The 16141-nt window shown below is 33.6% G+C and overlaps 1 pseudogene; it reads left to right on the top strand.

The window, feature by feature from the left end:
- Positions 1–10130: 10130 nt before the first annotated feature.
- On the top strand, positions 10131–15140 carry LOC120090914 (annotated as a pseudogene).
- The last annotated feature ends 1001 nt before the right edge of the window (positions 15141–16141 follow it).

Genomic DNA, 16141 nt, shown 5'->3' with positions numbered 1-16141 from the left:
ATTCAGATTTCATAGCGAAACAACACCCTGGAACTATTATCTCATTGAATTGGTAGTCTTGTTTTCTTGTTTAATTAAGCTTCAACAACGAACTTCTCTTTTCGTGTGTCCAAATAAAATTGGCTTGAGTTTAACCATAGCTAACTGAAAATTCCTCAAACTCAATCCCTGAGGACGATACCCCAGTCGGGATTTTATTACTTCGATACATTAGCTTGCATGTCGCTATCAAGTTTTCGGCGTCGTTGTAGGGGATTGGCAATCTGATTTTTTTTTGTTAATTTGTGAAAGTGAAGCTAGTCTTAATTTGGATTTTATTTTATTTTATTCTCATTTTTTGTTTGAAATATTTGGTGTATGCGACGAAATCGTCGAACTAACATTTTTCATTTGGATCCAGAAATCGAATGGATATTGAGAAGAGTTGGGAGGAATTTGAGGATTGAATTTGCAACAATAAGAGACCAAGGTAACGTAAGGACCATTAAAGAATATTCTAGTCAGCTGTTCTAGTGTCACAGCTGGAATCGCTGAAACTCCAATTAATATAAACAATTTTGAATTAAAGCCTAGTTTGATTCAAATGGCATGAGATGGAGCACTCAAAGGCATACTGAATGGGGATCTGCATAAACACATTTGTGATTTCTTGATGATTTGTAGAATGGTAAAATAAATAGAGTTTCTAATGTTGCTATTCATTTAAGATTATTCTCATTTTCTTTGCAGGATAAAGCAAAAGATTGGTTGGAATCTCTTGCACCAGGAAGCATTACCAATTGAGAAGAACTGGCTCAAGCTTTCCTCAACAACTTCTTTCCACCACAAAATGAGCAGGTTGAGATCTAAGTTTTGCACATTTAGGCAAAGAAATGATGAACAACTGTTTGAGGCTTTGGAGAGATATAAGGAGTTGTTGCAAAAGTGACCCCGACATGGATACCCTGAATAGCTTCAAATTCAGTTATTTTATAACGGTCTGACCAGTATGACAAAATCTATCTTGGATACTATAGCAGGTGGTTCAATCTTTTCTAAGAGTACTGATATTGCTTGATCACTGTTAGAGGATGTGGCTGCAACTAGTTATAGGTCAGTAGAACGATTCACTTTAAAAGTGGCAGGGATGTATGAGCTTGATGAGGTAAATTTATTAAAAACACGGTTGGCTTCCTTAAATAATGCCATTAATAATTTTTCTACATGAAACCAACCCTCAATTACTTCGATGGTGGCTCATAATGTAAACCCATTGTGGAAGACACTTGATCCTAAATAGGCCAATTATTTGTATCAATCCAACCACTTCCAAGGATCACACTAGTCTTCTTAGTTTCCTTCATATCAGACGCATCAACCTACCCATTATCATCTAGGTTTGCGTAATCATGAAAACTTTTCATATGCTAACACAAAAAATGTTTTGCAAGCCCCTCCAGGTTTTCCTGCTTCTCCACTATATGTTGAGAAGAAACCATCTATGGAGGAATTACTAGGGGAATTTATAAAAGAATCAATGAGTAGGATAAACTTCTTGGAGAGTAACGAGCCATGGGAAAGCGATTCAGAGTATTAAAGTTCAACTTAGCCAGATCGCAACTGCGATGAATGATATGAAAAAGGGCACTTTCCCTAGTTGCACTGAAAAGAGCCCTAAGGAAGAATGCAAAGCAATGACCTTGAAAAGTGGGAGGAATGTATCTGAGCCAAGGGTGAATGAGGAAGAAGAGTACGTTACTGTGGAACTTGAGGTAGAGGAAGGAAGGGAAAGTAGTGAGAAAAGTGTTGATGGCAAGGTTGATGATGCACCTGTACCACCTGAATTAGGGAGTAATTCTGATCCCTTACCTTCTTTTCTTAATAAAATCCCTTACCCTCAACATTTTAGAAAAAATAATTTGGATGAGCAATTTTCTAAATGTCTAGAGATTTTAAAAAAATCACATTAATATTCTGTTTGCTGATGCTTTTAATAGATATCAAATTATGTGAAGTTCATGAAGAACATGCTTTCAAACAAGAAGAAATTTGAGAAATTTGAGATAGTGAGTTTGGCTGAGGAATGTAGTGTCATACTGCAGAAGAAGTTGCCTTAGAAATTGAAAGACCTTGGGAGTTTCAAAATCCCTTGCACTATAGGAAATTTAGCAGTAAGTAAAATTCTTTGTGATTTGGGAACATCAATAAATCTAATACCATTATCTTTGTATAGAAAGTTGAACATAGGGGAAGTGCAACCAATGGCTATTTCACTTCAATTGGTAGTTCTCTTACTTACCCTTATGTGTAGTAGCGGATGTGTTAGTGAAGGTGGATAAGTTCATCTTCCCAGCGGATTTCATAGTGTTGGATATAGAGGAAGATGCGGAAGTCCCAATCATCTTGGGATGAACATTTTTTTTTACCATATATAGGGCTTTGATAGATGTCCAACAAGGTAAGCTCACCTTGAGAGTAAATGAAGAAGAGGTAAATTTTAACATTTATCGAACCATGAAAATTTATGACCCTGTTAACACATGTCATATGATAGGTGTTGTAGATAACACTGTAGCTGAATTTAGGGAGTAAATCTTATCTCTTGATAAATTGAGTCAGAGCATGCTAAATTGTGATATGGATAAAATGAACTTTTCAGATGATGAAGTTGCATTCTATTCTAAATGTTTGGAATGTTTGCCTGTTTGTTTTACCAAACATCATTCTACTGCATTAATGTCTGTTAGTGAAAGTAAGTTAAACACACCACCCATATTAGAATTGAAGGAATTGCCTGTGCACTTATGATATGCCATTGTAAGAGAATCTTCTACCTACCTTATCATTATTTCATCTGAAATGAACAATGTCGAGGAAGAAAAATTGTTGAGAATATTTCGGGCACATAAGTCGGCTTTGGGTTGGTCAATCAGTGACTTGAAGGGTATTAGTCGTTTCATTGTGATGCATAAAATCTTGATGGAAGATACCTTCAGCCCCTTGGTTGAACACCAAAGGAGACTTAATCCTGCAATTAAAGAAGTGGTAAAGGTTGAAGTTCTTAAATTGTTAAATGCAAGAATTATCTATGCTATTTTTTATAGTTCTTGGGTGAGTTTAGTGTAGGTGGTACCTAAAAAGGGTGGGATGAAAGTCATAAAAAATGAGAAGAATGAGAGAATCCCCACTAGAACAGCGACTGAGTGAAGGGTGTGCATTGACTACATGAAGTTGAATAAGGCCACCAGAAAAAACCACTTTTCTTTGCCTTTTATTAATAAGATGTTAGATCGGTTAGTTGGTTATCCTTACTATTTCTTCCTTGATGGTTTTTTAGCTTACAACTAGATCGCCATAGCTCATGAGGACCAAGAGAAGACGATGTTCACTTGCCCATATGGGCATTTACTTTCAAGAGAATGTCGTTCAGGTTATGCGATGCACCAACTACTTTTCAAAGGTGCATGATGGTAATCTTTCACGGTTTGGTTGAAGAGATATTGGAAGTTTTCATGGATGACTTTTTAGTGTTTGACTCCTCTTTCGACTCTTGTTTGTCTAACCTGTCTATTGTTTTGTAGAGGTGCCAGAAAACCAATCTTGTCCTGAAGTGGGAGAAATGTCATTTTATGGTCAAGGAAGGTTTGTGTTGGGACACAAGGTGTCTGAGAAAGGTTTGGAAGTGGATAGGGCAAAGATTTCTGCTATAAAGCAGTTGCCTCCACCAGTGAATGTGAAAGGGATAAGAAGTTTTTTAGGGCATGCTGACACTTAAGATTTATCGAAAATTGCAAAACCTTTGTGCAACTTGTTGGAAAAAGACTATGAATTCTTGTTTGACGAAGCATGTTTATTAGCTTTTAACACATTAAAAGAAAAACTGATTTCTATACCTATTATTGTTGCACTTCATTGGAGTCAAACATTTGAAATAATGTCGATGCTAGTGATTTTGTAGGAGATGTTTTAGGACAACATAGGGAAAAATTACTTAGAGCCATTTATTACTAAGTAGGACTCTTGATTCTGCTCAAATAAATTACATTACTACTACTATATATATATATATATATATATATATAAAAAAGGTTGCTTATTGTGGTATTTGCATTTGATAAATTTACGCTCTATCTACTTGGTTCTAAAATTGTTGTCCACATTGATCATGCCGGTCTAAAATATTTATTTGAAAAGAAGGATGCAAAACCAAGATTACTTAGATGAGTTCTCTTATTGCAGGAATTTGACTTTATCATAAAGGACAGAAAAAGGAGTGAAAATGTGGTGGCTGACCACCTGTCCAGATAGAGCATGGGAGTAAACAAATCGCCTCAATCGTGTAAGACTTTCTCAATGAGTACCTCTACAAGTAGAGGGAACTCTTCCACGGTTGACTTTGTGAACTATTTGGTAAGTGGAATGATGCCTCTCGATCCGAATGCCCAACAAAAGAAGAGCTTTCTGCATCAGGTAATATCTTTCCTTCGGGATGATCCTTTGCTTTTCAACATTTATTATGATAATGCGATTAGAAGATGTGTGCCATTAGAGGAATAGGCTAAAATCCTATTTGAATGTCATTCTTCATCTTATGGTGGCCATTTTGGACCACACGAACAACTACGAAGGTATTATAATCTAGTTTTTATTGGCCTACATTATTTAAAGATTGTTATACCAATGCTAGAACATGTGATAGATGTTAGTGTACTAGTAATATCTCTAGGTCGAGTGAGTTCCCTCTTACGCCAATATTAAAGGTTAAGTTATACGATGTTTGGGGTATTGGCTTTATAGGACCTTTTCCACCATCTGAAGGGTATTTTTGCATTTTGCTAGCTGTGGACTATGTCTCTAAGTGGGTAGAGGAAATAGCTACTAGGACGAATGATGCACGTGTTCTTAAATTTTTGCACAAAAATATTTTTACATGGTTTGGCACACCAAGAGCACTTATTAGTGATGAAGGATCACATTTCTGTAACAAATTGCTTGATAGAATGCTTTCTAAATATGGGGTTAAGCATAAGGTTTCCTAAGCTTATCACCCATAGACTAATGATTTGGTTGAAGTGTCTAACAGGCAGATTAAGCAATGATGACGCTTTTTGGGCTTATAAAATGGCTTTTAAAACCCCAATCGGTATGTCACCGTACAAGTTCGTATTTGGAAAGGCGTGTCATTTACCCATTGAGCTAGAGCATCTTTTTATTAGGCCATCAAGAAATTAAATTTCAACCAATAGAAAGTAGGCGAGCAAAGATTACTGTAGCTCATTGAGATGGAAGAATTTTGAATTGAGGCATATGAGAATGCTAAGCTTTACAAGGAGCATATGGCAAGATGGCATGATCAGAAAATTCTCCCCAGGCCTTTTCTTCCTGTCAAAGAGTTTTACTATTTAATTCTCACCTTCGTTTGTTTCCAAGAAAGCTTAGATTGAGATGGTCCAAGTTATTTGTGGTTAAGGATGTCAAACGACACGAAGCCACAGAGTTGCAAGCAAAGGATGGTGCAACATTCAAGGTGAATGCCCAAAGACTGAAGCATTACTTTGGAGATGAGGAGCAAGAATTAAGGACCTGTACTTCAAGGAGTGACTTTGTAGTCCTGTCTAGTTAAAGACATTAAAATTAGTGTTTCTTGGGAGGCAAGCCAAGTGTTTAGATTTTTTTTTTTTTTTTTTCTTTGTGTTCTTTTTTAATAAGTTGAGTTAGAGTTCTCTCATGATGGGTTGGTTCTTTAATTTTCAGGAAGTTTTCTCAATGGCCAAGTACATTCAGTACAAGTTCACTAGCGAGATTCTATAAATCCTCCTTTATGCCCAGGCTTGTATCACTCATTTGTTGTGTGGTAGGTTTTATTTTCTTGCATGGAGGATAATGCTTAGTTTTAAGTTTGGGGTGGGGTGTGTCTTCGTACTTTATACTTGTATTGTTGTGTTTTTCTCTGTTATGCATGTTAATTGGGAACTAGAAGTTATTTCACATTCAAGAATCAATTTCAGCAAGAATTTATTACAAAAATCAAGAAATTACATAAGAGATTATTAAAGATTCAACCTCATACCAAGAAATTTAAGAATCCAATCTAACCTAAACTAGATTACTTACCTTAATGTAGCATCTACTTCAAGATTTGATCAAGGAATAACATGGATACACCAGAGGTAAGGAAAGAATGAAAGAAAAAGTGCAAACAGCTAAGAAAATAGAGAGAAAATCGAGTTGTGATCTAATCTCAAATGCAAAAATTTGGTTTTATATCATAGATGTAGCGTTGCAACTCTCTTATCGATTTCAAGACCTCGAGCGTTGCAACTCTACTTCGATGCTCGATTGCAGTGAGGTGTGCATGCGCGGTAGCTTGGTTTTGTGGCATCACAACGTTACTCTGTTTCCTCGCTGCTGCCTTCAAGCATTGCATTGTAGCATTACGGTGGGATTGTGACGCTGCTTGCATTGCTAAATGCGCTCTATTGGGTGCCATTTTGGTGATTTTTGCGCTTCTTCAATTTTGTGATTCTAAGCTCCATTTTGACACCAATTTGGCTCATTTTTCACCTAAATGACTCCTTTGATCTTCAGGATGAATTTACCTATAAAATAGACATTTTATACATAAGAATTATACAAATATGATAGAGTTAGAGATATACAACTAGCTTTTTTTGAGAGCTATTGCCTGGGCAATTTCTTTTAAAAAAAGTTATTTCTTTTATAAAAAGTTGGTGAACTTTCTTGATCTAACCACAAATTTAATTAAAATTTATGTTTCCTTAACTCTACCTGCATGGTAACACCCAATGTCAATTTTATAAAAAGTCTAGTTATTACACTTGATATCAGAGCCCAATAAAAGATTCTATAGACTTGCTTATATTGTAAGCCAAAGTTTGTTCCATGGCTATACAATAAGCTTCGTCACTGCTAGGTACGACATGTGTTATAAACTCTTTTAATTACTATGTTAAATATGTATATAAGCAAAGAAATAGATGCAACTAATCTCCTATGGATTGGTTTGTCAAATTCACGTTTGTAACATGTTAAACTTAGCTGAGTAGTATGCTGATATGACTCGGCTAAGGGAAGAAAAGGGTGTTGGAAAAATACTTTGTCACTAATTTAGGTCTTGCAAGGATTATTTTAAAGAGAAACATTATGTCAAAACCTAGTGAAATCTTATAGTATTAAGACAATAGATGGTATGTTAGGTACATATTTAAGTTAATAGTAAAAAATTTAAAGTTCTATCACACACGATAATTGAAAGTTCAAAAATTTGTACATTTTTTAAAGTTTAGTGATTAAATAGATAAAAACATCCAAATTTAGGAACTAAATTGTAAATTTTTAATTTAACCAAAGAAACAACAATATTGTGTAATTAGAAATGCACATATAAGATAAATTTGATTGTGAGATGCTTGTTGATTGATGCTCAATTACAACATACGACTATACAAACCGCAACCATAATCTGTACAAGTTTATACTAAAAATAAAGATGAAATTTATAACTAAAGTTCACTGAATTTGATTTAATTTTGAAACATTGAAACTATGCTTTTAATTCCAAAACTTCTTCAATCAAGACCCCATTTTGTTTCCCTGCACTAGTAAACAGAATAATTCGAAAACCATACAAAAAGGTCACCTTTATCTTATTTTGTGACGTAGGTGGGCATTAGTAAATATTCAAGAAGGTTAAAGGATTATGAACTCAATCTATGGTGGTCACCTATCAAGGAGTTGATATCCTATAGGTCTCCTTAACACTCAAATATTGTAGGACTAGGCGTAGAGATGTCCACGGGACGGAGCGGGGATAGAGAAGCCCTCCCCGTCGCCGTTGCCGTCACCGCCCCCTATTCCATTTCCCGTCCCTGCGGGGATTTTGTAAGGATCGGGTTCCCTACGGAGAAAATTTCTCCGCCATCATTTTTTTTTACTTCAATTAAATATATATTTTTAACAATTCCTTAAACATATCCAATATAACTTTCATTTAAATAAAATATTATCAATTTTGATAATAAAAACAATAATACACATTCAATTTAAAAAGATATAATTAAAAAGCTAAATTCTCATAATTTTTATAAATTAAAACTCAACAATTAGAACATCTTATCTTAAATATTACAACATCTAAGGAATTAAGGTAATAAAGTCTTAAACTTAAATAATTAAAACCTCCATAATTATCCTAACAAAGTCTACAATATTAATATTAATATATAAAAATTATAAATTTATAATTTATATACAAAAGTCAGGGCGGGATCGGGACACGAGGCGGGGTCGGGGAATATATTCCCCGTCCCTGGCCCCGAATTGCAAATGGGAAAAAAAATTCCCTACTCCCTCCCCATTTTCCGTGTATTCGAGGATTCCCCGCCCCGTCCCTGCGGGCCCCAACCCAATGGGTTTTTTAGACATCTCTAGTCAGGCGGGTTGTCCTTGAGATTAGTCGAGGTGTGTGTAAGTTGACATCCACGGATATCCAAATATATATATATATATATTCAAGAATAAAATAGTAGAATCTAGAAAATTATAAACCAAATTAAAATTAAACTCAATATTTAAAAGTAAAAACGTACTATTTTAAAATATAGGGATTACATGAAAACCAAAATAAAAACTTGGAGAAAAAAAATAGGTTAAAATACTATTTTGGTAATTGTCCATTTAGTTCTTCTACTTTTAATAAATCTTAAATTTAATCCTTCAAAGTCAATATTTACTGAAATTGGTTAATTAATAATAGTAAATAATTTTCATCCAAGAAAATACAATACATCAACATTTTTTTTTTCAAAATTTATGGTAAAATTGTTAATAAATAACTTTTTTATTATTTTTTTTAAATATCAACGATAAACTAGTATCGAGGACTAAATTTAAGATTTATTGAAAGTAGAATAATTAAAACTGGATAAATTAAAAGTATAGGGACTAAAGTTGAATGATTTAAAATTTAAGAGCCAAAATGGTATTTCTAGGAAGCACAGATGCTTCATTTTTTGGATGGATTCGTTCGAACTTGTTCTTGACACATGTCCAACACAGAAATGTCCACACACATTCCCCACACGTTAGACACACAAAAATCTGTGTCACCTTTTCCGGCGATTTCTTCCGTTTATGTCGCTCTCTATTTTTCCCGCGGTTTCCCTTTCTCCTTTTTCGATGATTTCTCTCTCTTTTTCTCTCTCGTTTTTCCAACAATTTCCTTCTCAGCCTCTTTTCTTTAGTCATCCTCTTTTTCGGCGATTTCTTCTATTTATGTCACTGCCTTATTCTTCTCGAATCAAAGATGTAAGTTGGAGTGTGAATCAAGACGAGAAGAAGAAGTGAGGGTGAGACCAAGAAACGTGAAGAAGTGAGAGCAAGACCAAGGAGTGAGAAGAAGCCAAAATGAGAATTCGAACGAAGGAAAGAAAAACTCAAAGGAAAATATTATAAAATTGATGAGGAAGAAGCGAAAGAAAGAATTCAAATGAAGGGAAAAAATTAAGGAAAAAAATTAAGAGAAAAATTGCAATTATCGGATGAAGAATGAACGAGGGGAAGAAACAAGAATTCGTCTGAGCTATAGACACTTTTGGGTGGTTTGGGAACAAGATGATGTTTTCGCACGTGGTTATATAAGTAAAAGGCTATTTTTCGAGAAAACTTGAATCTAAGACCAAATTTCATTTTGGTCCCTAAAAATGGGCCTTCGAACAAAAACCCCTGTTGGGGGAGGCGATGGCTGTGTGGGAGAAGGGAAGGGAATAGTGCAAGAGAAGAGAGACATATTTAGGGTTAGGGTTTTTAATTGTAAATGGGCTTTTAGGCCCTTTTTAAAACTTAAATGGGCTTTTCCATCCCAAGCCGCGAGTCTTTTTTTTCCCCCTTAAATGGGGTTTTTTTTGTTTCTTTTTCCTTTTTAAATGCCTATTTATTTTGTTTATTAAGGTTTTTTAAAACATTATTTTTAATAATTAATAAAACTCGTATTAATTGCTTTTAATACTTAATAAAAAAAAACTAATATTTTTAATAATTAATAAAAATATTATTTTAAATAATAATATTGTTAAATATATGTATATTTTTTAAAAGATATCGAGTTCCTAACATCTTGTGTGCTACATTTTTTGAAATTGGTAGGTCATCATGTCATGTTGTGTCACATGTCTCGTGTGTTTTTGTGCTTCTAGTTATTTTCTGTGTATTTTTTCTTCAAAATAAAATATAACTATTTGTACCAAAATTGTGGTTCGGTTCGTAGTTTTACTCGAATTGATCTAAATGGTATTTGATTTTATACATTACATTTGTCTCACTCACATTCATGCATTGTCATTTACCTGCCGCTGTCATCGACTACTCAACCACCGTCGCCGTCGACTCCTTGTGCAGTTGCCCCGACAAAGAACTAACTATTAATCGCAATAACAACTAAGAACCAACACAGGTAATCTCACTTACAAGGCTTTAAACTAATTTCTGACCCGAATAATGAATTTATTGTTCTTGTGATAGACAAGTTGTTTGGCTGACTTTAAACTGGGTTTCTTGTTGTTGTTATTTGTTGTTCTCTTCAGATTGTTAAAACTATAGATCAGGACATGTTGCGAACTCATGCATCTAATCTAATTTTAGCAACTGAAGGAAGGGGGAAAGAGAAAAACGAAGAATGACTGGCTTAGCATTGGAGAAAGTATTAATGGGGTTTACTACTTCTATTTATCCAACTCGAGCTAATTCTCCCTCTTTACCTTGAATAATGATTCTGTTTTGACTGAACATTTGATGAATTTCAAGTTTTGAAAGTAGGATAAGGTCTAAAGAATTTGGTGAAAACCAAGTCTCATTATAATTTGAAAATCCTAAGAATATTGTGAAGACAGGATTGATGTTTGTGGGTGAGGATCACTTCTGAATTATTCATTGTGCCTCAAAGGATGCTCATACGTTCAATTATGTCTATGGGAGCCTGGGGAAGAAAAATAAATCCATTCGATTTTGTGGTTCAAAATTTATGAATTTCTAACTTATACGTTCAATTGAATAATTTTGAAATTCTACAAGCGTCTCTATTAGAAACAATTCTAGAATTTTTATGTCGTGTTACGAATTGATTTATTACTTGTAATTCAAAATAGACGCCATAGTAAAAACTTAGGAGCCATCAGTTCATTTGGATTCTTAAAATCATGTTACGAAAATTTAAATGACGTATATTATGCAGGAAAAATGCAGGAAAACTCAATTGAGTTCTTAAATTTGAATAGGACAAATGTTTAAGAAAAAGAAAAGTCAGCATTGTGAATAAGAAGTTATGGAATTCCTAAGCAAGCATGAGTTATTAGCAAAATTTGATATGCTTTTACAGCGATCAATGGTTGCAGCTTAGGGGATATTTTTTCTTTTTAGTTTTTTCCCTAACGATCTGTTATGATAGTTTCAATTGCCTATTAATTTCAGCAAGTTTCAATCGATTCCTCTCCTTTTTTTAGTTTTAATTACTGCTTAATGAGGAAATTAACCTAAAATGTTGAAATGAAACTTGAGCTTTCCAAATCTTCTCTCTCTAATTAATTTTAGATGATTATGATATCTGATTATAGAATTATATATAGTAGCTTATCCTTGTGATGTTTTTTAAACCCTTGGGTGATTTAATGCGTTTTTGGAAATAATAGAAATCGCTTCTATATTTGTTGCTTATTCTGGTCAAGATTTTTCTTTTTCTTTTAAGTTAGTTTTCCTTATCTTCTATGGATATGTTGACCATCACTATATGTACGTTGTAGGCCCTTCTTGGAATCGTGGCTCCTTTTGTTGCTTCGGCAGTGAAGATTGAACCTACAAGATCTGCCCGTCCATTTTTCCAGTTTCCTTGCCATTGTTTTTGGCATCACGAGGACATAAACCCTTAACGCCATGGACACTCAATATTTCTCTACACCTCCTTCTAAAGAAACTACTTTGAAATCTGGAAGCATTACGACACCAGACTCGTTACCTCTACTTTGATCGATAACAAGGCTATGGCGACCATTAGCATAGAGGAACATTAAGAATCAATGGTCAAAGTTGTTTTCACTCAAACTGTAATGGGTTTCTTCTTCTTCAAGTCTATCGCCATTGTCAATGCTTATTTATCTGAAAAGTACTTCCATAAACTCTTCTATATGCTCTGGCTTAATAGGATTGGTAGATTCTTTTTTTTTTTTTTTTTTGTGGGATTCTTATTGTTGGTTCCATGGTTTAACTCAGGTACATGCCTTCTATGGATCTGGGTTCTCTCAACGACATGATTGATATACGAAACAAGGCTTGTTTGAAATTGTCGAACCAATAGGTAGTTTTTATCTTAGCTGATAGTTTTGATGTATGTCATAATTTTTATCACAGCTTTGTTAATCCTTAGGTGTGTAGTTTAGAAAGTCTAGAAATTCAATTTCTCATTGTAATTGGCCTATCAACTTAATTTTTTTAGCCTGATGGTGTTTTAATATGCTATAAGACAAAAGAGCTCTCTGTTCGAACTTTGCTCTAATTGATTACTTATTCATGACTTTTTGGCATGGGGAGATGAATATAATCTTTCATGTTAGCATCATCTTTTTTACTACTAGTAGCTAACTAGGGATTTACAAACCAGTTTTCTTTGTACCATATTGTTTCTTGAGAGTTATGTGCTGAATATTTGGTCATGAGTTATTTGACTTCATCTTCAAATTAATTTCTCACCAATTTATCACAATAATTGGTTTCTATGCATGCCTATCTGTGGGTATGCGTTTTATTTTTATTATTTTTTTTATTTTACTTTTAAGTAATATATAGAATTTCCATATCTATGCTAGCATACTTAATTGATTCTTTTAGGAATAGGATAAATTGGGGTAAATTCATATTAATCTTGGTTAATTCCTTGTTTAATCATTTTTAATTTCCTATTTAAATTTTAGTTCTCATTTTTAGTTTCCTTTCAAAATTTTATTTTGCTTTCAATTCTCTGTAAGTAGAGATCTCTCATGTATTCAATAACTATCATTCATAATAAGATTTGAATTTTGATTCATAGAGGATTCCCATCTTTAATCCCTTTGGCTACACCAGATACGTACTATCTCTGTGTGTATTATTCAATCTTGTTTCAGAAACTCCATCGAAGTAAGCTTTTATCTTCATACAAGGAAATGGTAGGGGTCTTCTTTTTCCTGTCAATCCATTAGAAACTCCACCAAGATCATTATGCTATCAATTGTCTTAATTTTCTTCTCACTTTGCGTTAAGTTGTTTCTTGGGCCTTCAGCTATGATTGTTATCTAAACCGAGGAAGTTGTATGACATAAACCAAACTTATTCTCTCTGTCTTCAGAAATGACTTGAACGCATAGAAAATTTAAAGTTTTTGTTTTTTTTGCCAAAAGTGTATGCAGCATGGATTAGCCACAAAATATGTTTTACCTTATTTTATTAAATGTCAACAATAACTTGAGGGAGCAAAATCTCGAAGTTTTTTTTTTTCTCCCTTCACATAATTCTGCCGGTTTCTTATTCAACTGATGTTCCGGAAAATATGTGATTTCAAAAGTTTTTTGCAGGTTGATGTTGTAGTTCAAATGGTCAATGTTAGTAGGTCGATGAAGTGTTATTTCAAGAAATCAAGTAGTACTACACTCATTCAATTTTCAACTAGATCTGAGGACAATCACTATGAAGATGCTGGAGATGGTGGTGGCATCTCAGTATTCCTCATTGACAATCTCTTGCTTTTGTACGTATGAAGTTTTTAAGATCTCACTAATCACTGCTTACACTTTTGAGTTCATAATGAATAAAATTTGGCTTTTATGCACGTACATTGTGCATATATGTATGCATTAATATACAGTCACTTGAAAGCTTGCTTTCTTAGTCCTATTAGGTCTCCATTTTTTTCCTCTTGGTGGTAGAAGATGAGACCTTTGCTTCAGAGGAGAGTAAATGACTGTGTTCCATTAGACAACGATTGAGATTATGTTGTTTGTTAATAAGTTTTTACAGTAGAAAAGAATGAACATGAAAAAAATTAGGATCGGCACAAACGTACTGACTTTTTTCCACCTGAAAACATTCTCAGAGAAATTGGCAGAGGAGCTTGTTCATATGTTTGTGTTGGAGCTGAATCTGAAGGTAATTGAAGGCTAGATGCTTTGAGACTTCGTTTGTACGAATACTTTTGTGTAATGTATTTGTTTTGTATTACTTTATTGATGCAGTAACTGCTTTTAATAGAACTACTTTCTCTTAGTTTTGAATCTTCACCCAAAAGCTTGATCTGGTCGGAAGAGCTTTATTCAGGGGAATTTGACAACTTGCGTTTGTGTAACTTGTGGCCCGAGGAAACCAACGAATTGTTCCATCCAACTTTGAAAGATTATAAATCCAATACGCCTATTGTCAGTGGTAACCAACACCCAAATGTAGAAGTTTTGTAGGTTTTGAACTCTGTTATCCATTATCAGTGCTTTAATACTCAATATTCATAAGACATGCATAAACTCGTCTGGCCAATGTCTTTACTCAGATCATTTTCTTTTCTCCTTTGATGTGTTCCACGACAACACTAACAAGACAAGTTAAAACAGGTCTATCTTGTTGTGTGGCTTGTAGAAGTGAAAATATACACAAAAAGGTAAAACAAGAGTTCTTTTTAAGTTTCTTTTTATCTGAGAGTGAAACATAGAGATAAGTAGGTAAAGCTTTAAGCAGATGAGTTAATATATGTTTGAAAAGTTCAAAACAGGCATGTTATGGTATGAATAGAAGTTTGTTAAATTAGAGGTTTTCACACTGCAGAGTAGATGAAATATTTGAATTGGTCAGTAAGGAGATTCATGTCAGCCTAAGAGGATAGATAAGAGTGCACTTCCCTCATGATATTGAAGCTATGCAAGAGCTTTGTGATTCTTCGTCGTGGATCGATCAACATTGGCACCCCCTATAGAAATAGAAGACGGTTTGTGAGAGTACTGAAATGACCTTTCATACAGATTATAGGACGATTGTTGTTTATGGTTGGAATCAAAGGCATAAAGGGTTGGTGCAGTTTGTTTTCTTATCAACATGGTCAAGTAGATGCCAATGCTCATATTTGTTTGAAATGATGTTCTTAAGTTTTTTGCACTTAAAATATGCTTGTTTAATCAGTTAAAAAGCTGTTCCATATAGATTCTTATTTAGTGATAATATAGCTCAAATTGTTATTTGTTTAGGTCAGACATAAGAATGGCTAAAGAAAATCTTTACTGTTAAAATTGCAGTGTTGTGTATATATCTATGATTTATTTTCTATTTACCATATATTTTATTTGTGTATTAGGCAAGTAAATTGGAAAATTTTGTTCAATTTAGACATGAATTTTGTATTCTATGCTTATTGTTCAAGTTAACCAAGTTATGGTTAATTTATGCCCGTTGGATAAAGTATCAATTATCAAATGTTCTTCTATAGTTGTTATACATGTGTTTAAGTTAATGTGGATTTGTTGTTCGAGAAACAAGTGGCTTTATCGCCCACTACTATTGTGGATCGTTCCCTTGTATCAGCACATTACGATAATAAGTCTCAATGCACATGACTTTGACACATCTTGATTGAGTCAATATTTTGCTTCTTTCTTGGTTAATATGATTGTGTGGTATATCTAAGGTTTTAATGTCGAAATTTCAATAGGATGTTTATCAATGTCAACGGATATTTTTTTTAAAAAAAATTAAATAATAATACAAAAAAGTATTCAAACTAATAAATAATCATTGTATCGATGTCAATAGATATTTTATTTTATCATCATCGTCATCATCTTTATGATATATTTTTTACAATATAATGGAAATATAGATTCACCACCTATGCCGATATGTAATAGATAATATGAGATTTTATTTCAAAACTAATTAGCAAAGTGAAAAACAACTCATCTATCTTATAAGGAGTGTGAGATCCTTTAGTTTTTTCGATGTGCAATTCTCAACAATAAAAAACTCATGAACATTTGGAAATATCAATTGAAATACCAATATCTTTGGTATAAACAAATATACGTACTTATAATTTAGGTTCGCTTAAGTCTTATTTGATTAACTATCAGGTCCAATTTCCGAA

Source organism: Benincasa hispida, chromosome 11, assembly GCF_009727055.1.
Source record: "Benincasa hispida cultivar B227 chromosome 11, ASM972705v1, whole genome shotgun sequence".
Lineage (NCBI taxonomy): Eukaryota > Viridiplantae > Streptophyta > Magnoliopsida > Cucurbitales > Cucurbitaceae > Benincasa > Benincasa hispida.
The sequence above is the reverse complement of the archived record's forward strand: the minus strand, read 5'-3'. Positions and strand labels throughout refer to the sequence as shown.